The following is a 16,490-nucleotide window of genomic DNA, read 5'->3' on the forward strand; positions in this document are numbered from 1 at the left end:
ACCAAAAGGAAAGAATAAGCAGGAAAGCAGAATGGCACCCAGATCCTCTGAAAAATCCCGACAGTGTAAACCTGATAAGAAGATTGTATGGGACTCTCATAAAGTACGATTCTACTCTTGTTGTAAAGATGAGTCAGTAAATCATATGAGCCATGATTATAGTTATGAATCGCAAAAGTGTTGTCTTGACTCATTCTGTTAAAAGAAAACATTTGCTGATATAAGAGAAAACAATTATTTGTTGTTTGAGTATCCTGACATGTTGAAGAGCAGCATAACTAAAACAATAAAAGAAAAAGAAGTAAATGTTATTTAAACATTATTGAACAATCTCAACAACGCAAATCAGATCCAAAAGCAATACAAAACTTTTAAACCAAATCAAATTCCATGATCAGAGTAGCAGCAGATATGTAGACTCGACGATGGCTGAAGGAAAAAGTTGCTGGAATCGACAGGGGAATGGTTTGTTCTCCACCACTCATTCATTTACCACTTTTAGCTACATTATACCAAGCTTCAACGCCAGTACAAGCTGTTCCTGGGGGTATAACGTTGTAAAATACTTTTGTATTCTAATAAGAAAATTAATATTGCCCCTCTTCTCACCCCAGGCCTCGATCCCTGTCTATGAAGAGATGATGTGCAGTACTTATCCATTAGACCAGTCTACCGTTCACATTTCAGGTTTGTCAGAATGGGAAACGTATCCAAAAATATTGGGGAAAGGAGAGGAAGAGTTCATGATGGCTTTATATACTGTATATATATATATATATATATATATATATATATATATACATATATATATATATATACAAATTTTAGCACAGTAACGAACTTTTTAATTTTATATCTTATAATGTATATTTTCTTTATTATTTTCTTTAATTATTTTGCTAAATCTTCATTTTTCAGATATTTTATACAACCATGAAGTTAACAAAGGAACAGAGAGTAAAAGCAATTCAATTGTACTATCAAAACAATAAAAATGCAGCTGAATCATCCGAAGGATGCAAAGCCGAAAATATCACAATCTTGATTGAAAATCTGAATAAAAAGTGTAAGTGATGCTCCAAGAGCGGGTAGGCCAGTTGTTGCAACAAGCTTAGAAAAGTCAATGAACTACAAGAGAATCGTTGCTGCGTTCTCCTCAAAAATCCAGTAGGCATCTTTCATTTGAAGTATTTGTACTGAACATTATTAAACCGAATAAGCATTATATTAATTTTGTTAATATATATATTAATCTATTAACCTGTTAACAATACATCCATGTTCGAAAAATAAAGGATAATCAAAAAGGCTTTAATTTTGTTCACTTGAACAAAAGGGCGTTACTTAAGCCGCACCCTGTGTATATATATATATATATATATATATATATATATATATATATATATATATATATATATATATATATATATATATATATATACATATACATATACATATATATACATATATATGTATACATCATATATTTCTAAAATATATGTATATATATATATACATATACATATACATATATATTCATATATATGTATACATCATATACAAATATATATATATATATATATATAATATATATATATATATATATATATATTCATGATGCATACCAAGTACCTGGTTATTACACAGCTAATCATAGATTTAAATATACCTCACTATATCATATACCTGAACTTTCATGACAATAAAATTACGACTGGGTACTCAATAAGGGTAACTGGATACTTCAAAGCTCATTAAGCACATGAAAAAATCAAACAAAATTTATCAAAAGAATTGTGAGGTATTAGTAATTAAACAAAAGAAAAAAAAAAAAAGGCATCACTCCACAAGCAGTTTAACTGTTTCCTAGTCTTGAATTCCACTTCAGCAAAATTAAGGAACAGAAAATTTTAACACTCAGCCTTATCATCCAATTAATCCTATTCGCTGAGTGGTCAGTAAATGAAATGCTGTTTTAAAAATTTTAAATACAAAAAATTATTTTAAAATTCAAAATTTATAATTAGAATTCACAATCTGAAATTTTTACTGGAGACTTGGGAACGTCAGTAAGAAGTTAATTAATTCTTGAGTTAAATTATTAAACAAATTAAATCACCAAAAACTTTAATTTATCAAGAAATTAATTCGCTGAGGTCGGGTTTAAACTATCAAGGTCTGGCGTTCAAGATTTGAAAAAATCTGGAGTGAATGAAAATTAAATCAAGTATGCAATGTTAATTATCTCAGGGATATTTAAAATGTAAGTAAATAAATGTTAATCATCCACAATATAAAATTTGAAAAGACTCTAGAATTGTTACAGGAACACACAAAATGCACAAAGATTTATCAATAATAATTTCACTTAACCTAATAAATTTTTATTAATAACCTTGATATACCATAAATAATAAGTTAAAATATGTACCTTAACACAAAATATATAAAACCTAAATAATGAGTTAAGCTAATTTATATTCACAAAAACACTTTTTAAAGAGGCAACCATCTAAACTGCAGAAATTTCTTTAGAAATAATCAGATCTCAAAAGCTAAGAATTGGATCTTTAAATATTCTAGAGTAATAACAATCTCTTTTGAATAAAAAAGAGAGAGAGAAAAGACAGAGAGGAGGAGGACCAGAACCACAGCTAACGATAACTCTCAAAGAAAAATGAAAAAACTTTTTGGATTCAGTATGAAATTAAACAATCATCGATCAGGACAAGTATACTCTCAAAGGACATGATAATAGAACCATGTATGTAACTGGAAAATTTGTCTTCAGGAATATGAGACAAAGTCTTACAGAAACTTCAGGATCAAAACTGGATAATTATGACTGGCATGCTTTTAAAAACAAAAGTAAAACCAGCAACTGTGAACAACCTCCTCGCATTATTTTAACTGGTGAAAGATGGCACATTGGTCTAAACTCAGATCTCTCTCTCTAACTACTACACTTTTAAAAGAAATATATTATTAATCCTGAATTATGATGCCAAGTTATCATATTTAAATTCTTTTAGGTCTTGATAAAACCACATTAATATTTCAAGAGTCATTATCATTACACACATAAGCTACACGATTTAATGAGAAGATAAATATATCTGGAGCTGATGGAGGGTAGTTTAAATATTAAAACTGCAAATCATAGACCTGTATATTTATATGGTAGGACAGAGAAAATGACGATGCTCCCATAACCACAGAAATATATATATAACCTTAGGAATGGAAGGACGCGAAATAGATGTGTGTGTGTGCCTGTGTATGCAACCTATAGATATCCACTTAGATTTAAGAGGTTCAAAGAAGTTTATCTTTGTTTATCTTGATTCAAACCCTGGAAGAGAGAACCCTGATCAGTTATAATTCCCCAAGAGTGTAAATTATTTCTAACGGCGAGTGGATTTCGATATGGAACCTGGTACATGAGGTTTTAATATTTCCGAATAGGTGGAAGAGGAATGCAAGTGGTTCATATATATTTCCATACATATAGTTTGTGAACCACTGTTTTAAAACCATCACCTGTGGCGATGTGAGTTAACGAGATCACGTGTTAAGATGATTATAATCTCATACATATTTACTGTATATACAGATATGATTGTATTCGTATTCACACGTGATTTGTTTAACACACATCACTACACCAAGAAAGGGTTTCGAGGTTGAATATAAAGTCATCACCGGTTTCGACTTTATATCCAAGTCGTTAACGAATGACTGATACTTAGTGGGAGAAATCACAATATTTATACTAAAGGGAAAGTACGAACAAACACGCAAAACCGCTGGAAACTACAGATTTACGCCTAACAGATGTCAAAGGGGAAATTTAATGGACAAGGATAAGTGCCTACTGTTTTTGGATTGCCAAATGCATAGAACTAGTAATTTGTTTAAATATAGTGTTTACCGAAAACCTACTAATATTTCTTCCTATGTGCATTTTATTCTGGTCAAGGCGATAAAGTTAAGAAATCAGTGTTCACATCTTTGTTTTCATGAGCATTATTTATATGTAGCCATGAATATATTGCTGATGATTAGATAAGATGAGGTTAGAAATACTGGCAAGAAATTGACATATGTATTAGACAGTGCATTAGAAGCGGCATAAAAGACTGTATCAGAACAGAAAGGAACGTTATAACACCAAAAATTTGCGTGTACTACCATACAATAATAATATGAAAGATATCCCCCATCTTCTCAAGAATTTTGCCGTTTATGTCGCATTTAAGAGCAATAAAACAATGAGGCATGCACTTATAAAAAAAACTCTCCCGACAATTCTAAAGTATGTGCATATAAAATTCTATGTAAGTCTTGTGATAACTTTTATATTGGTCGAGTTGGAAAACATTGGAAAAGAGAATAGAAAAGCATTAAAAAATGTGCTGGATATGCACAGGTGAACATTGGAATTTTTGTACGTGTTGGTGAGAACAATCATACAATAAACTGGGCAGGTGCGAAAAAGATTGCTTATTCTAGTAATGCACTGAAAGGGAATATCAATGAGTCTAGTTTTGTAAAAGAAAGTTATTTCCATAACATATCACCCAATGCATGTGTAAACTTGATACTATAATTTCAAAGAAATTTGTAAAATGTTTGAATTTTAAGGACGATTGTAGATATGTATGGAAGAAGGATTAATCATGTTGTACACCTTAGCACAGGACCTAACACTAATTAGTTTGTCGCCTCCTGCCTCCAGCCATATGTCAGGAGAACTTGCGTGACGATGGACAGTGGGAATCTGGGTAGGGCGTCCTTCAGATCCATGGGAACCATCAGTGATCGAATGGACTGAAGGACGAGCAGGTAGTCTCATATGAATTGGTCTTTACAATAAGGTGTTTAGGATGGAGAGATCGATAATGGAGTCTCCATCCTCCAGTCACCTTATTTTCCCACAGACATCACGGCTCAATAGCCACTGGGAGGCGGAGGCAGGCTCGATCGCACCTTCTGCTGAAGAGACTTTTATAATTCTCATTTAAATATGGGACTTTTTTGACATGTATATATATAATATATATATATATATATATATATATATATATAATCATATATAAAACAGAATAGGTCTGACATTTATTCCTGGTCATAATCAAGACAGCATAGGCTTACTCATAACAGCAGTATCTCCGGAGCAAAAAAAATATTGCAGTCATTGATTAATTTATATATATATATTTATTTATTTATTGTGGTTTCTAATGTAGCTGAATTTTGGACATGCATACCTGGCTAAAATCTCCATAATTATACATATATATACTTGTGTGTGTATATATATATATGTATATATATGTAATCAAATCACCAAAGGTGAAAAAACAAGACTGGCTGTAGGTCCTGACCGATTTCGATTTTATTTCCAGGTCATTAAGGAAAGACTGATGCATAGTGGTAGAAACCACAATAAATATATATATAATATATATATATATATATATATATATATATATATTATATATATATATATATATATATAACAGTATATATAATATATGTGTAAAAATATATATATATATTTATTTATTTACTGTGGTTTCTACCACTTGTAAAGTCCTCCCATAATGACTTGGAAATAGAATCGAAACTGGTATAATACCCGTACATACGCTACCTGCGATTTCACAGCTGATGGTGATTTGATTATATATATATATCAAATCAAAGTCCTAAATATATATATATATATAAATAAAAGATATAAAAGATATATATATATATGTATATATGTATATATATATATATATATATATATATATATATATATATATATATATATATATATATATATATATATATATATATATATATATGTAGACATATATGTACACACATATATATGTATAATTATGGAGATTTTAGCCCATATGCATGTCCAAAATTCAGCTGTTAAAATATAAATTAATCAATGATTGCTATTTTTTTTTTGCTCCGGAGATACTGCTGTTATGAGTAAGCCCCTGTGATTATATGAATAAATCTATATTCTGTATATATATATATATATATATATATATATATATATATATATATATATATATATATATATATACACGGAAGTCCCATATTTAAATGAGAATTATAAAAGGGATATGACGAGGGTTTAGACGCGTCATTTACACAACCCCCCGGGGAATAGCACGCGATAATATCAGCGGGGCTCCCGTGGGCACCAGAAGAGTTCGAAGACCCACACCTACTTGGGTGAGAGTTACGAGTGGAGAATTTTGGAAGATAAAGCACAGATGCGTGGCGGAATATCACAAATGCCCTTACCGTACCAAGGCATTGGGACAAAGATGGTGTTGGTGTTATATACATAGAATCCACTGGTCACTTTTACAAAATCTTATGTATTTTTATATCCACAATATCCTTAACCTTTCGACTTCCTTGCACTTTTTCTGATAAGTTTCTCGCTACAAACCTCGATCCAAGAGCGAAAAACCGAGAAACTTGCATTCAGCAGCTGGAGTCGAACCCATGGATGAGGAGTTTAGCGAGTACACACAAAAATACCCCAACAAATTCTGATTGAGATCATTAAGCGTACTCAAAATATTTGCGATGAACTAGATGTTTCGAGGCCATTGTGGCTGTTATAAGGAATTGCAGTCCTACACACATACATACATGCGTACATAAATACATTTGTATACAATATATATATATATATATATATGTGCGTGTGTGTTGTGTGTGTGTGTGTGTGTGTATTTATGCGGCAAGATTTCCAGGCATGCCTTTAATAAATGCGATATTAAATACCTGGCAATACGTTTAACACAGTGATCAACGTAAATTGCGCTATCTCTAATGAAATCTGGAATGAAAACCTTTAACGACCTCTGCGGTCTTTTGCAACCAGGGTTTGCTATTAATCAGTGTCTGTAAGACGCGATTAATGACAGTGGATGAACCCGGCGCTTTAAAAGGGGAGCAATGACTCTCAAGAAAACTTCATTATTCCTGACGATCCAGAAAGTAACACATTTCATCATGCAGCCAAGAGGTCGTCCCACAATGAAGGTAGAGTGAATATTTAAAGATTTTATCAGCATTTTGGCGTAAACAGATGACTGATATAGATACATTTGTAGTAGATAAATTCCCATGGTACATTTCGACACTTCTTCAACCTGATATCAAGGGTTCATTTGGGGTGCAGAAAGAATTCCGTAAAGGTTAGTTGAAGATTCTTGAACGAATAAAAGCACTTACACAAACTGGCAGTAAGATACTTTCCAGCTGCCGAACTCAGATATGAAGAAATGTATCCTTACCAAAGAACGTGATATTACTCTTTACCCTTGTCATTTACAGCCTTTTTTCAAGTAAGCAGGTGAAAGTAAGTTAGTGTTTTACATTATTTTTTCTCTGTAGATGGGTAGCTGAAGCAGGTAACAGCCCTTCATTATCAACCATTTATGCTAGATTTGAAGACTACATCACTCCAGAGATCCATGACACGTCAAGACAGTGAGTTACTGTGGAAGTTCCCTGGCACTTCAAAAGACTGGGTCACTGTAAAAACCCAGCCTGTTTAAAAGATTGGGTCATTGCAGAAGTTCCTGGCACGTCAAGGGGCTGAATCACTGCAGAAGACCCTGTCACTTCAGGGGACTGGGTTACTGCAGAGGCACTGATTCTTTAGTAGATTAGGTCACTTTAAAAGAGCCTGGAACTTTAAGAGACTGGGTCACATCGAAGGGCACTGACTCTTCAGAGTTGTGTCACTGCACAAGGCCCGAGCACCTAAGAGACAGAGTTATTGCAGAAAGCGTTAGGTCTTCAGCAGACTTCGAGAAACTGTATCAGTGTAGAAGGCCCTGGTCTTTCAAGAGTTTAGATCACCACTGAGGCCCTAGCATTACAAGAGATTTAGTCTCTGAAAAAGGCCCTGGTACTTCAAGAGATTGGGCCCATGTAGAAGAACCTAATGCTTAAAGAGATTGGGTCACTGCAAATGACCCTGGCACTTAAAGAGATTGGTTCACTGCAGGAGTGTCTACCACTACCAATGACTATGTCACTGCAACTGACCCTAGTACTTTAAGAGACAGGTTCATTAAAAAAACAAGCACCTGGAACATTAAGAATCTGGGTCAAAGAAAAGGCCCTGATACTTAAAAAGACTGGGTCACTGCAGAAAGACCTAGCACTTCGAGGGGCTTGGCTACTGCAGGATTTCCTGGCTCGTCAAGATGCTGGGTCACTTCAACAGGCTCAAGCCACTTAAAGAGACTGGGTAGCCGCAAAAGGAACTTTCAAAAGACTGTTCTGGCAGTATGTCATGACACTTCAAGAGGCTGAGTCACTGCAGAAGGCCCTGGTACTATAAGATGCTGGGTCAGTGCAAAAGGCTGTGATACCTTGAGGAGGATGGGTCACGCAGAAGGCCCTGGTACTTCAAGATGATGGGTCAGAGCAAAAGGCCGTGACACTTAAAGAGGTGGGTCACTGCAGAAGGCCCTGGTACTTCAAGAGAATGGTTCGCTGCAAAAGGTCTTGGCGCTTCAAGAGACCTCTTCCCCGCAAAAAGGCCCCATCACGTTAAGAGACTGCTCCACCATGAAAGATCATGGCATTTCTTGAATCTTGACTACTATAAGACAAGTATGTGTAAAAGGACTGCTTTATTTAAATGATGGTAACGCCCTCCCTTAAAGAGAAAAAGGTTACTTGTTATGTGAAATAAGGAGGAAGGAAGAAAATTACATTTAGTTAATGAATGGCCCAGAGAACCGAAGAGATTGATTGACTCTCATGTTCACCATTTCCAACATAGTATCTGAGGGACAGGGAAGCCTGACGTGCACGTCAGTAGCATGCGAACAAAGTTGAAAAAACGTCGATGTAAAACCTTATGCTTTAACATATTTCATAATACGTTTTGATGTGAAACATATCCCATATTTTTTTGCAAGAGGTCACATATACATACATCCATACATTTTATATATAGATATATATATATATATATATATATATATATATATATATATATATATACATATATATATATATATATATATATATATATATATATATATATATATATATATATATATATATGGAAAGAGACTGGTAATCTATTTAAAATAAAAAATTTTAAGCACAAAACCCCTATATATATATATATATATATATATATATATATATATATATATATATATATATATATATATATATATATATATATATATATATAAAAAGAGCGAGAGAAAAATTAAAGAAAACTAAAAAAAAAGAAAAGAATGTCATCAAACGCACTTACACCTACTCACCATCAGCTGGCTGATCAAAGTACATAAAAATCTTGAATGCATTGGCATCAGTGCTGGAAAAAGTGAAAATAGTTGGCGGGGGGTTGTTGGGGAGGAGGAGGCTGAACACAGAATGGGTTGCCAAATAATGAAATTCTTTCATGATTTTGAGGCAGGACGGGAGGAGTCGAACGGCGGGGGTAGGGGAGGATGGAAGGGAGGAAGGCAGACTATTGGCCAAGATGAGCAAGGAATTCTACACGAATTCCCACTTAACTTATAAGAAGACTTTCGGAGAAGACTTGAGAAAGCAAAAAAGTACCACAGCAATGGAGAGGGACAGAGAGAGAAAGAGAAAGGTAATTGGTAATTATGGTCATAAATGGACTGCAGAGAGACAATTATCTGTGAATAAATGAATGGATTTTCTTCTTCTAAGATGATTGGTCGTTTGTGAAAATGCATAGAAAAAGACAACAAACACACACAGTATGTTGTCATCTTTATGAACACAAAGGAATAATTATGTAAAAGTAATACACGAGAGAGAGAGAGAGAGAGAGAGAGAGAGAGAGAGAGAGAGAGAGAGAGAGAGAGAGAAATAACGCATATCTCCTTAAGTAGTCATGTTTTTGTGTGATAATTATTGTGTCAATCACACACATATTTATCTATGTATATATGTGTGTGTGCATGTGTATTACACATACATATATATATATATATATATATATATATATATATATATATATATATATATATATATATATATATTCAGATATTATTAAATACTGTATTATGATCATCTGAATATTATATCCGAACATCACAATAAAACCAACGAATGCACACTCCATAAATAAAAGGAAGGGAATTAGAAACAAAAGGAAGGGAATTAGCAATAAAAGGAAGGGAATTAGAAACAAAGGCTTATAAACAACCAACGAACGAGTCTCCATTCCGCCAGTCACGATTAGCTTTAACGATGTCATCTGCGAGTATTGACCATCAGCTCAAAAAAAAAAAAAAACAGGCTAATCTAATAAAATTTCATTATCGTTTCCAGTATTTAAGAAGAAGATACATAAGACGCTTGTCTTTATCATTCCGTCTTTCATGGGTTGTTCTATGCCAGTGAATTCCTGGTCATTGCTTCTAAACATCCGACTGTAAATCACTCGGCATTGCTGTGGTCTTCTCTTTGCTTTGTAAATATATGATTATTTACCAACTGTTCCTCTCTCATCCTCTCTGCTAACTTGTTTTACTTATTTATTTATTTATCTTCATTTTGTAAATGTATGCACTTTATAAAATTTCTTCAAATTTCTCTGCCAGTTATTTTCAAAATAGACGGTTTGGCTTTTCCCCTCCCCTTGTTTTCCAGGAAGTTGATAACTTCCCCATGCATTTCAGCTGTTAGTTTTAATACATCTCTTCTTGCCCATAGTTATTGCGTAGTCCTTGCTAACATTATTTAGTTCTCCTTATTACTTCTTTACTGTACGATGAAGTGTAACGTATGTACCAGTTTATGACTAAGATAAAATTGGCGCCTTCTTCATTTTTATTTAATTTAGCTCAAAACCACCCAATCATGTAGCCTTATTTTTGCATTTTACTTTACTTTCCGTCATCTGTTACTACACTATTCTTGGTTAACAAACCTTCATTTGCCTCTTTCATCGTAAAACAATGTTCTTCTACCTTCCTGTGCAATAAGATCTCATCCTCCGTTAGATGTTTTATTCATTTCTAATTTTTCATCAACCATGGGCTGCGGGTCTCTTGCTTTTTCCAACTGAATTCTCCAATGATTCAATCCTTTCAAACAAACCAATCGCTCCGTCTTACTGTCTTCTTAATTATGTGCACCAATATCCCTCAGCACGACTTAGGCAATAACCCTGCCTCTGGAATAATGTTCTCTCTCTCTCTCTCTCTCTCTCTCTCTCTCTCTCTCTCTCTCTCTCTCTCTCTCTCTCTCTCTCTCTCGTTACAATCCAATGTCTTGTTCCTGTACTGATGTTAGCGAACCGTTAGATTAAGTCACATGCGCCCCTGTTGAGCCCAACACCAAAACACCGTTTGACAGGGATGCTTGCAATGTGAGGAAATCTGGATAATTCTGATGACAGAGAACGTGGAAAAACTTTGTCCAGAGGGGAAGAGCATAGATGCCGAAGAATGAGATATGGTTGCGTAGCAGGTGCTTAGTGTCTCTGGATCAGTAAGATGATTGAGTAAATGAATGATAGAATACTACAAAATCGCGTGACAGCGACTATGGCCATACCGTTGGAAATATGTTACAAATATGAAAGCACAAATAAGCGAACGCAAATAAACACCTTTATGCGCATACTTTTCTCTGGCATTCACATTAAATGTGCCACATTTAACAATAAATATTCAAATGCCTTGGAGCCATTGCGTATATGTATATATATATATATATATATATATATATATATATATATATATATATATATATATATATATATATATATATATATTATATATATATACATATATATATAATTTGCATACTACTTTAAGCCATTGCCTTCATTCACTCTTCGTTTCCAGCGCACTATGACGCAAAGGGTCTCTGTGAAATACCGTTACTCGTGTTTTCTTGTGCTTTATCTTCCACAAATCTCCACTCATCTCCATCCTCATTTCTCATAGTTCTCATCCAAGTAGGTTTGGGTCTTCCAACTCTTCAGGTACCCTCAGTAGCCAAGTTACACTAACATGTACACTCCCTTATGATATCATTTAACTCTGTCCTGTCCCCTGATTTCTAATATTCCTTTAAAAGTTTGATTCTCAAAAAGAGAAAGTCTTTTAGAACTAGTTTCTGTGTCATACAGTGAGTGATGTCCTTATAGCGGTAAATATTGTATAAAGCCGTAGTATTTCAGTATGTTTGATTTGCCTGACGCCACCAATTCTGCATCTACTTCGATAATGGATAATTTCATTGAGCTTTACTTGTTTACAATGGCGTAACTAAGGGGGGCGGGGGGGGGGGGGCGGGGTCGCCCTGACGGCACTGTCCGGGGTCGCGGCACTTTGGCATCTTTTGAGCAGGTCTGGTCTGGCATAATTGGGCTTGGATGTTGTTATTAGCGAATTCGCTTATAACAAAGCTCGTAGGGTTCCGTTGTAAATCTGCTGTGTCGTTCTTGTTTTAGCTTTATGAAATAAAATAAATGATTGAGATGTTAAGGCTTAAAATGTGCGTTTAATTTTCGCCACTTAGTGCTTTTTAGCACGGGAATGGGGCGGCACTTCCAGAGTCCGCCCTGGACGCCACTAACTCTTTTTACGCCACTGCCTGTTTAACGGGCATGCCATGGCGACATAAGAACTTCCTTATTACTGTCCTGTACTTGGTTTCAAATGCCTTCTTTCCTCAATCCATATTCTGCAAAACGATCTGGTTAGTATGCGAAGTTTTACTGAAGTTTCAGATAAAATCATCTCTGCCGTGATTCCTTCGAAAACTTTTGTTTCCCATTTTCTGTTTCTTTATTATTGATTCCACTTCACAAACTGTGAATTCATTTATGAGCGCATCCAAGTTTTCGTCAGCTTCTGCTATATCAATCGCATTATCCCCCTCATGTCTCTTGTATATTTAAATTATTTTAAGCGTATGTTTCTTGTAAATTTCTTAAGGATATTAATTTAGCTTTGTTTTAAATTGGCATGGATGCTGAATACGTTTATAAGTATTCGTGTATTCTGTTGACCACAATGTTCTTGTATTATTTTGTTCCTTTTTTTCATTAGCGCATTGCTTTGCTGTTGATTCATTGCATATGGCCTTTGTGGTCAGAAGAAACCAGTCTGACAAGTTTATGGGCTGTGAATCCACGTTATTATTATTATTATTATTATTATTATTATTATTATTATTATTATTATTATTATTATATACTTAAAACAAAGCCTCCCTTTAATGTTGCATCATATCTGTGGCACCGAATGTATATAGTGGAAGTTGAAAGAATAAGTGGAAGAATGTAAAATGCTATGCAGAAGAGCTTCCTGCAGACCGAGGGACGAAAATATTCTGCAGCAGACATCCATGTTGCAATGGAAGTGATTACACTCCTGCTTAGCCCGGAGGTCTCTTGTGAAAGGGACGCAGTCGTTCTCTTTCAGATGCACCTCAGCAAAGGACGTCACTTGTTTAATAACACTCCTCGATGGCCAATTACTTGCTTGAGATGAATTCACAATAGGCTATTATTTGCATGCATCAGTTCTTCATGAGGTATTGTTAGTGTGAGACCTTTCAATAGCTAATTACCTGCATGATAATACCTCTTGTTATGCCATTATCTGCTTTATATCAATTCGTATTTGGGCGTTATTTGCATATCAGATCATTACGGGAAATTTTTGTATATCACTTCTCTTAGGCGTTGTTTGCCGATGATTTCTCAGTAGCCTATTACTTGCGTGCTGTAATTCTTAATAGGATGTTATTTTCTTGGTATCTCTTATCAGTTGGCCATTATCTACCGACCTTATTTGCATAACAGTTCGTAATGGGCATAATTTGCATGATATCAATTCCCAGAAGGCCAAAAATTGAATTATATTACTTCTTAATACGCAATTACTAACAGTTAATTTTGAATAGATATCATTTTATGGATATAATTTCTTTATAGGACATTATTTACATGATATCACTTCTCAGTAAGTCCTTGTTATCACGAAACTCTTCTCAATAGATTATTTTTCGATATCATTGTTTCAGGGCATCGCTTCCCAAGTCATTATTTTCATGGGTAACTTGTCGGTGGGCCATTATTTGCATGGATCATTTCGTGATAAGCATTATTTTCATGATATCACTTGTTTTCATATATCATCATTATGATGTACATGACGTGTAGTAGGCCATCATTTACATGGTACCATTTTCCACTAGGTCAGTATTCCCTGTGTAATGCTTCCATGAAGGCCATGAACTGTGATTGCCTTGGGCAAAGCTGTTACCTGTCTGTATTATTAGTTAAGAGATCAATGCTTACATATCGCTCCTAAAGAGGCCATTATTTGTAGGATGTGCCTTCTGAAGACTCAAACTACACAAATGATACCACCGCAAAAAAACTTTTGATATATGTACGTATGTATGTATGTGTGTGTGTGTGTGTGTGTGTGTGTGTGTGTTGACGATGACCACCTTCCTTGGGGATTCGAAATGTCGACCACTGAAGCAGTAGGTCAACGCTTAACAGATATGAAACTGCATATCCATGGTATCATAGCGGGTACCACTCCCCACCAAATGTAAGTGGACGCATTTGATCTTCCTCCCAGCGGCGTAACTAAGGGGGCGTGGGGGGGGGCGCGTGGTCCAATTCGGGCAGAACTACCTGGGGCAACACTCTGGCATCTTTTGAGCATGAAATTGCTAATCAATTGGACTTTGATGTTATTAGCGAATTCGCTTCTAACAAAGCTCATAGAGTTCGTTGTAAATCTGCTGTGTTGTTTTTGTTTTAGCTTTATGAAATAAAATAAATGATTGAGATGTTAAGGCTGGAAAAGTGCGTTAAATTTTCACTACTTCAGTACTTTTTTAGCAGGGGAATGGGGCGGCACTCTAAGAATGGGGCGGCACTCTAGAGTCCGCTCCGGGCCCCACTAACGCTGGTTACGCCACTGCTTCCTCCCCAACAGGCGTGAGGTGATGTAAAGCATCGCTAAGTTATGGCGTGTCGTCTGAAATAGGACTCAAAAATAATCGCAGAAGCTGGAATTCTAGCCTCCCATTTATTCCTTCAGTAGCTGATTGGACTCAGCGTCGTCCTACCTCTTCAGTTGTCGACGGTTCGAATTCCTAAGGAAGTGGAATATCGTCAGCATCTGTTTTTAGGTGATAGTGCCTGTTTATGAAATGTGCATCTGTTCACGTTGCGTATCCAGGTGACAAACATTGCTTTAGAGTCCTGTATTTGAATTATAACGAAAAAAATTTACTGATTTTTGTGCATATATTGAATGGACAGTGCACATGATGAGTTTTCAGAGTGCTGTGCCCACTTTCCTCTTTCAAACGTGTTCCCATTTCCTTTTTTTTTTTTTTTTTGCTTTTGTTTGAATTTATGTATTTCTCTGTTGATTTGGTATCATTTATATGGTAATTTATTCGTATAACAGTATTAGGCTTTTTTATCACATACGGGCATTTTTCGCTGCGAAACGTTGCTGAGCAAGATAATAGCAGTTTTTTTCTGTTCTTGTAAAGCGGTTATTTTCAGGGGGGTGACGAATCAAATGAGTGACTGGACAAAAGAGCGACAAAAAATAAGGAAAATGAAAGAAGTGACGTGACAAAAGAGTGACAAAAAATACAGAAATTCGAAGGAGTGACATAACGAAAGAGCGACATAATTTAAGGAAACTAGCTCACTGGTTTCTTGATGGAACGTTTAAAACTTGCCCTCAGCTTTTCCATCAAATATATACCATTCACTACTGTACATGTTTCATGGACAAACGTTTCCAGCTGTTTATGCCTTACTGACTGGAAAAACACAGGAGGTATGTACAGTATATACATCCATGCTTGAATTATTAATTTCAGTTGCAGAAACATGAAATTGAGTTGAACCCTAAATTTTTAATAGTTGATTTTGAGCTTGCAAGCATAAATGCTCTTCGAAATAAATTCCCAAATGCTAAGGTAATATTGAGTTCCTGGTTTCATCTTTATCACAACATATATCGAAGTATCCAGAAGAACGGTCTTCTGAATATCTTCAAAAATAATGAATATTAGTGATGGCGAGATTACTAGTGATGAAAACTGAAGATTAAATATTTTTCTAACATTTTAAAAAATATTTCTTTATGTTAATGCTGTTATTGAATCTTAATGTCATGTCCAGTTAATAAAATTTCGCCTGTTTGTTTCTCTTTCTGTAATTGTCCCATCTCTGCCACCATTCTGTCACTCCTGTGAACACTATTTAAGGAGTGACAAAGCTTGTCACTCCTCTGAAATGTCACTCCTTTGAACACGATTTAAAGAGTGACAAACTTTGTCACTCCTTTGCTATGTCACTCCTTTGAACATCTCCCTTTATAAGGATGCACTTATTTTGTATAGGAATAACACGAAAAAGAAAACTGCAAAGTCCGCAAACC

At 34.9% G+C, this 16,490-nt stretch overlaps 1 protein-coding gene across 1 annotated transcript in view; it reads left to right on the forward strand.

The window, feature by feature from the left end:
• LOC136840265 (neuronal cell adhesion molecule-like) overlaps window positions 1-16,490 on the forward strand; it is a 1,114,986-nt gene that overhangs the window by 1,056,807 nt on the left and 41,689 nt on the right. The window lies entirely within an intron of this gene.

Source organism: Macrobrachium rosenbergii, chromosome 7 (genome assembly GCF_040412425.1).
Source record: "Macrobrachium rosenbergii isolate ZJJX-2024 chromosome 7, ASM4041242v1, whole genome shotgun sequence".
Lineage (NCBI taxonomy): Eukaryota > Metazoa > Arthropoda > Malacostraca > Decapoda > Palaemonidae > Macrobrachium > Macrobrachium rosenbergii.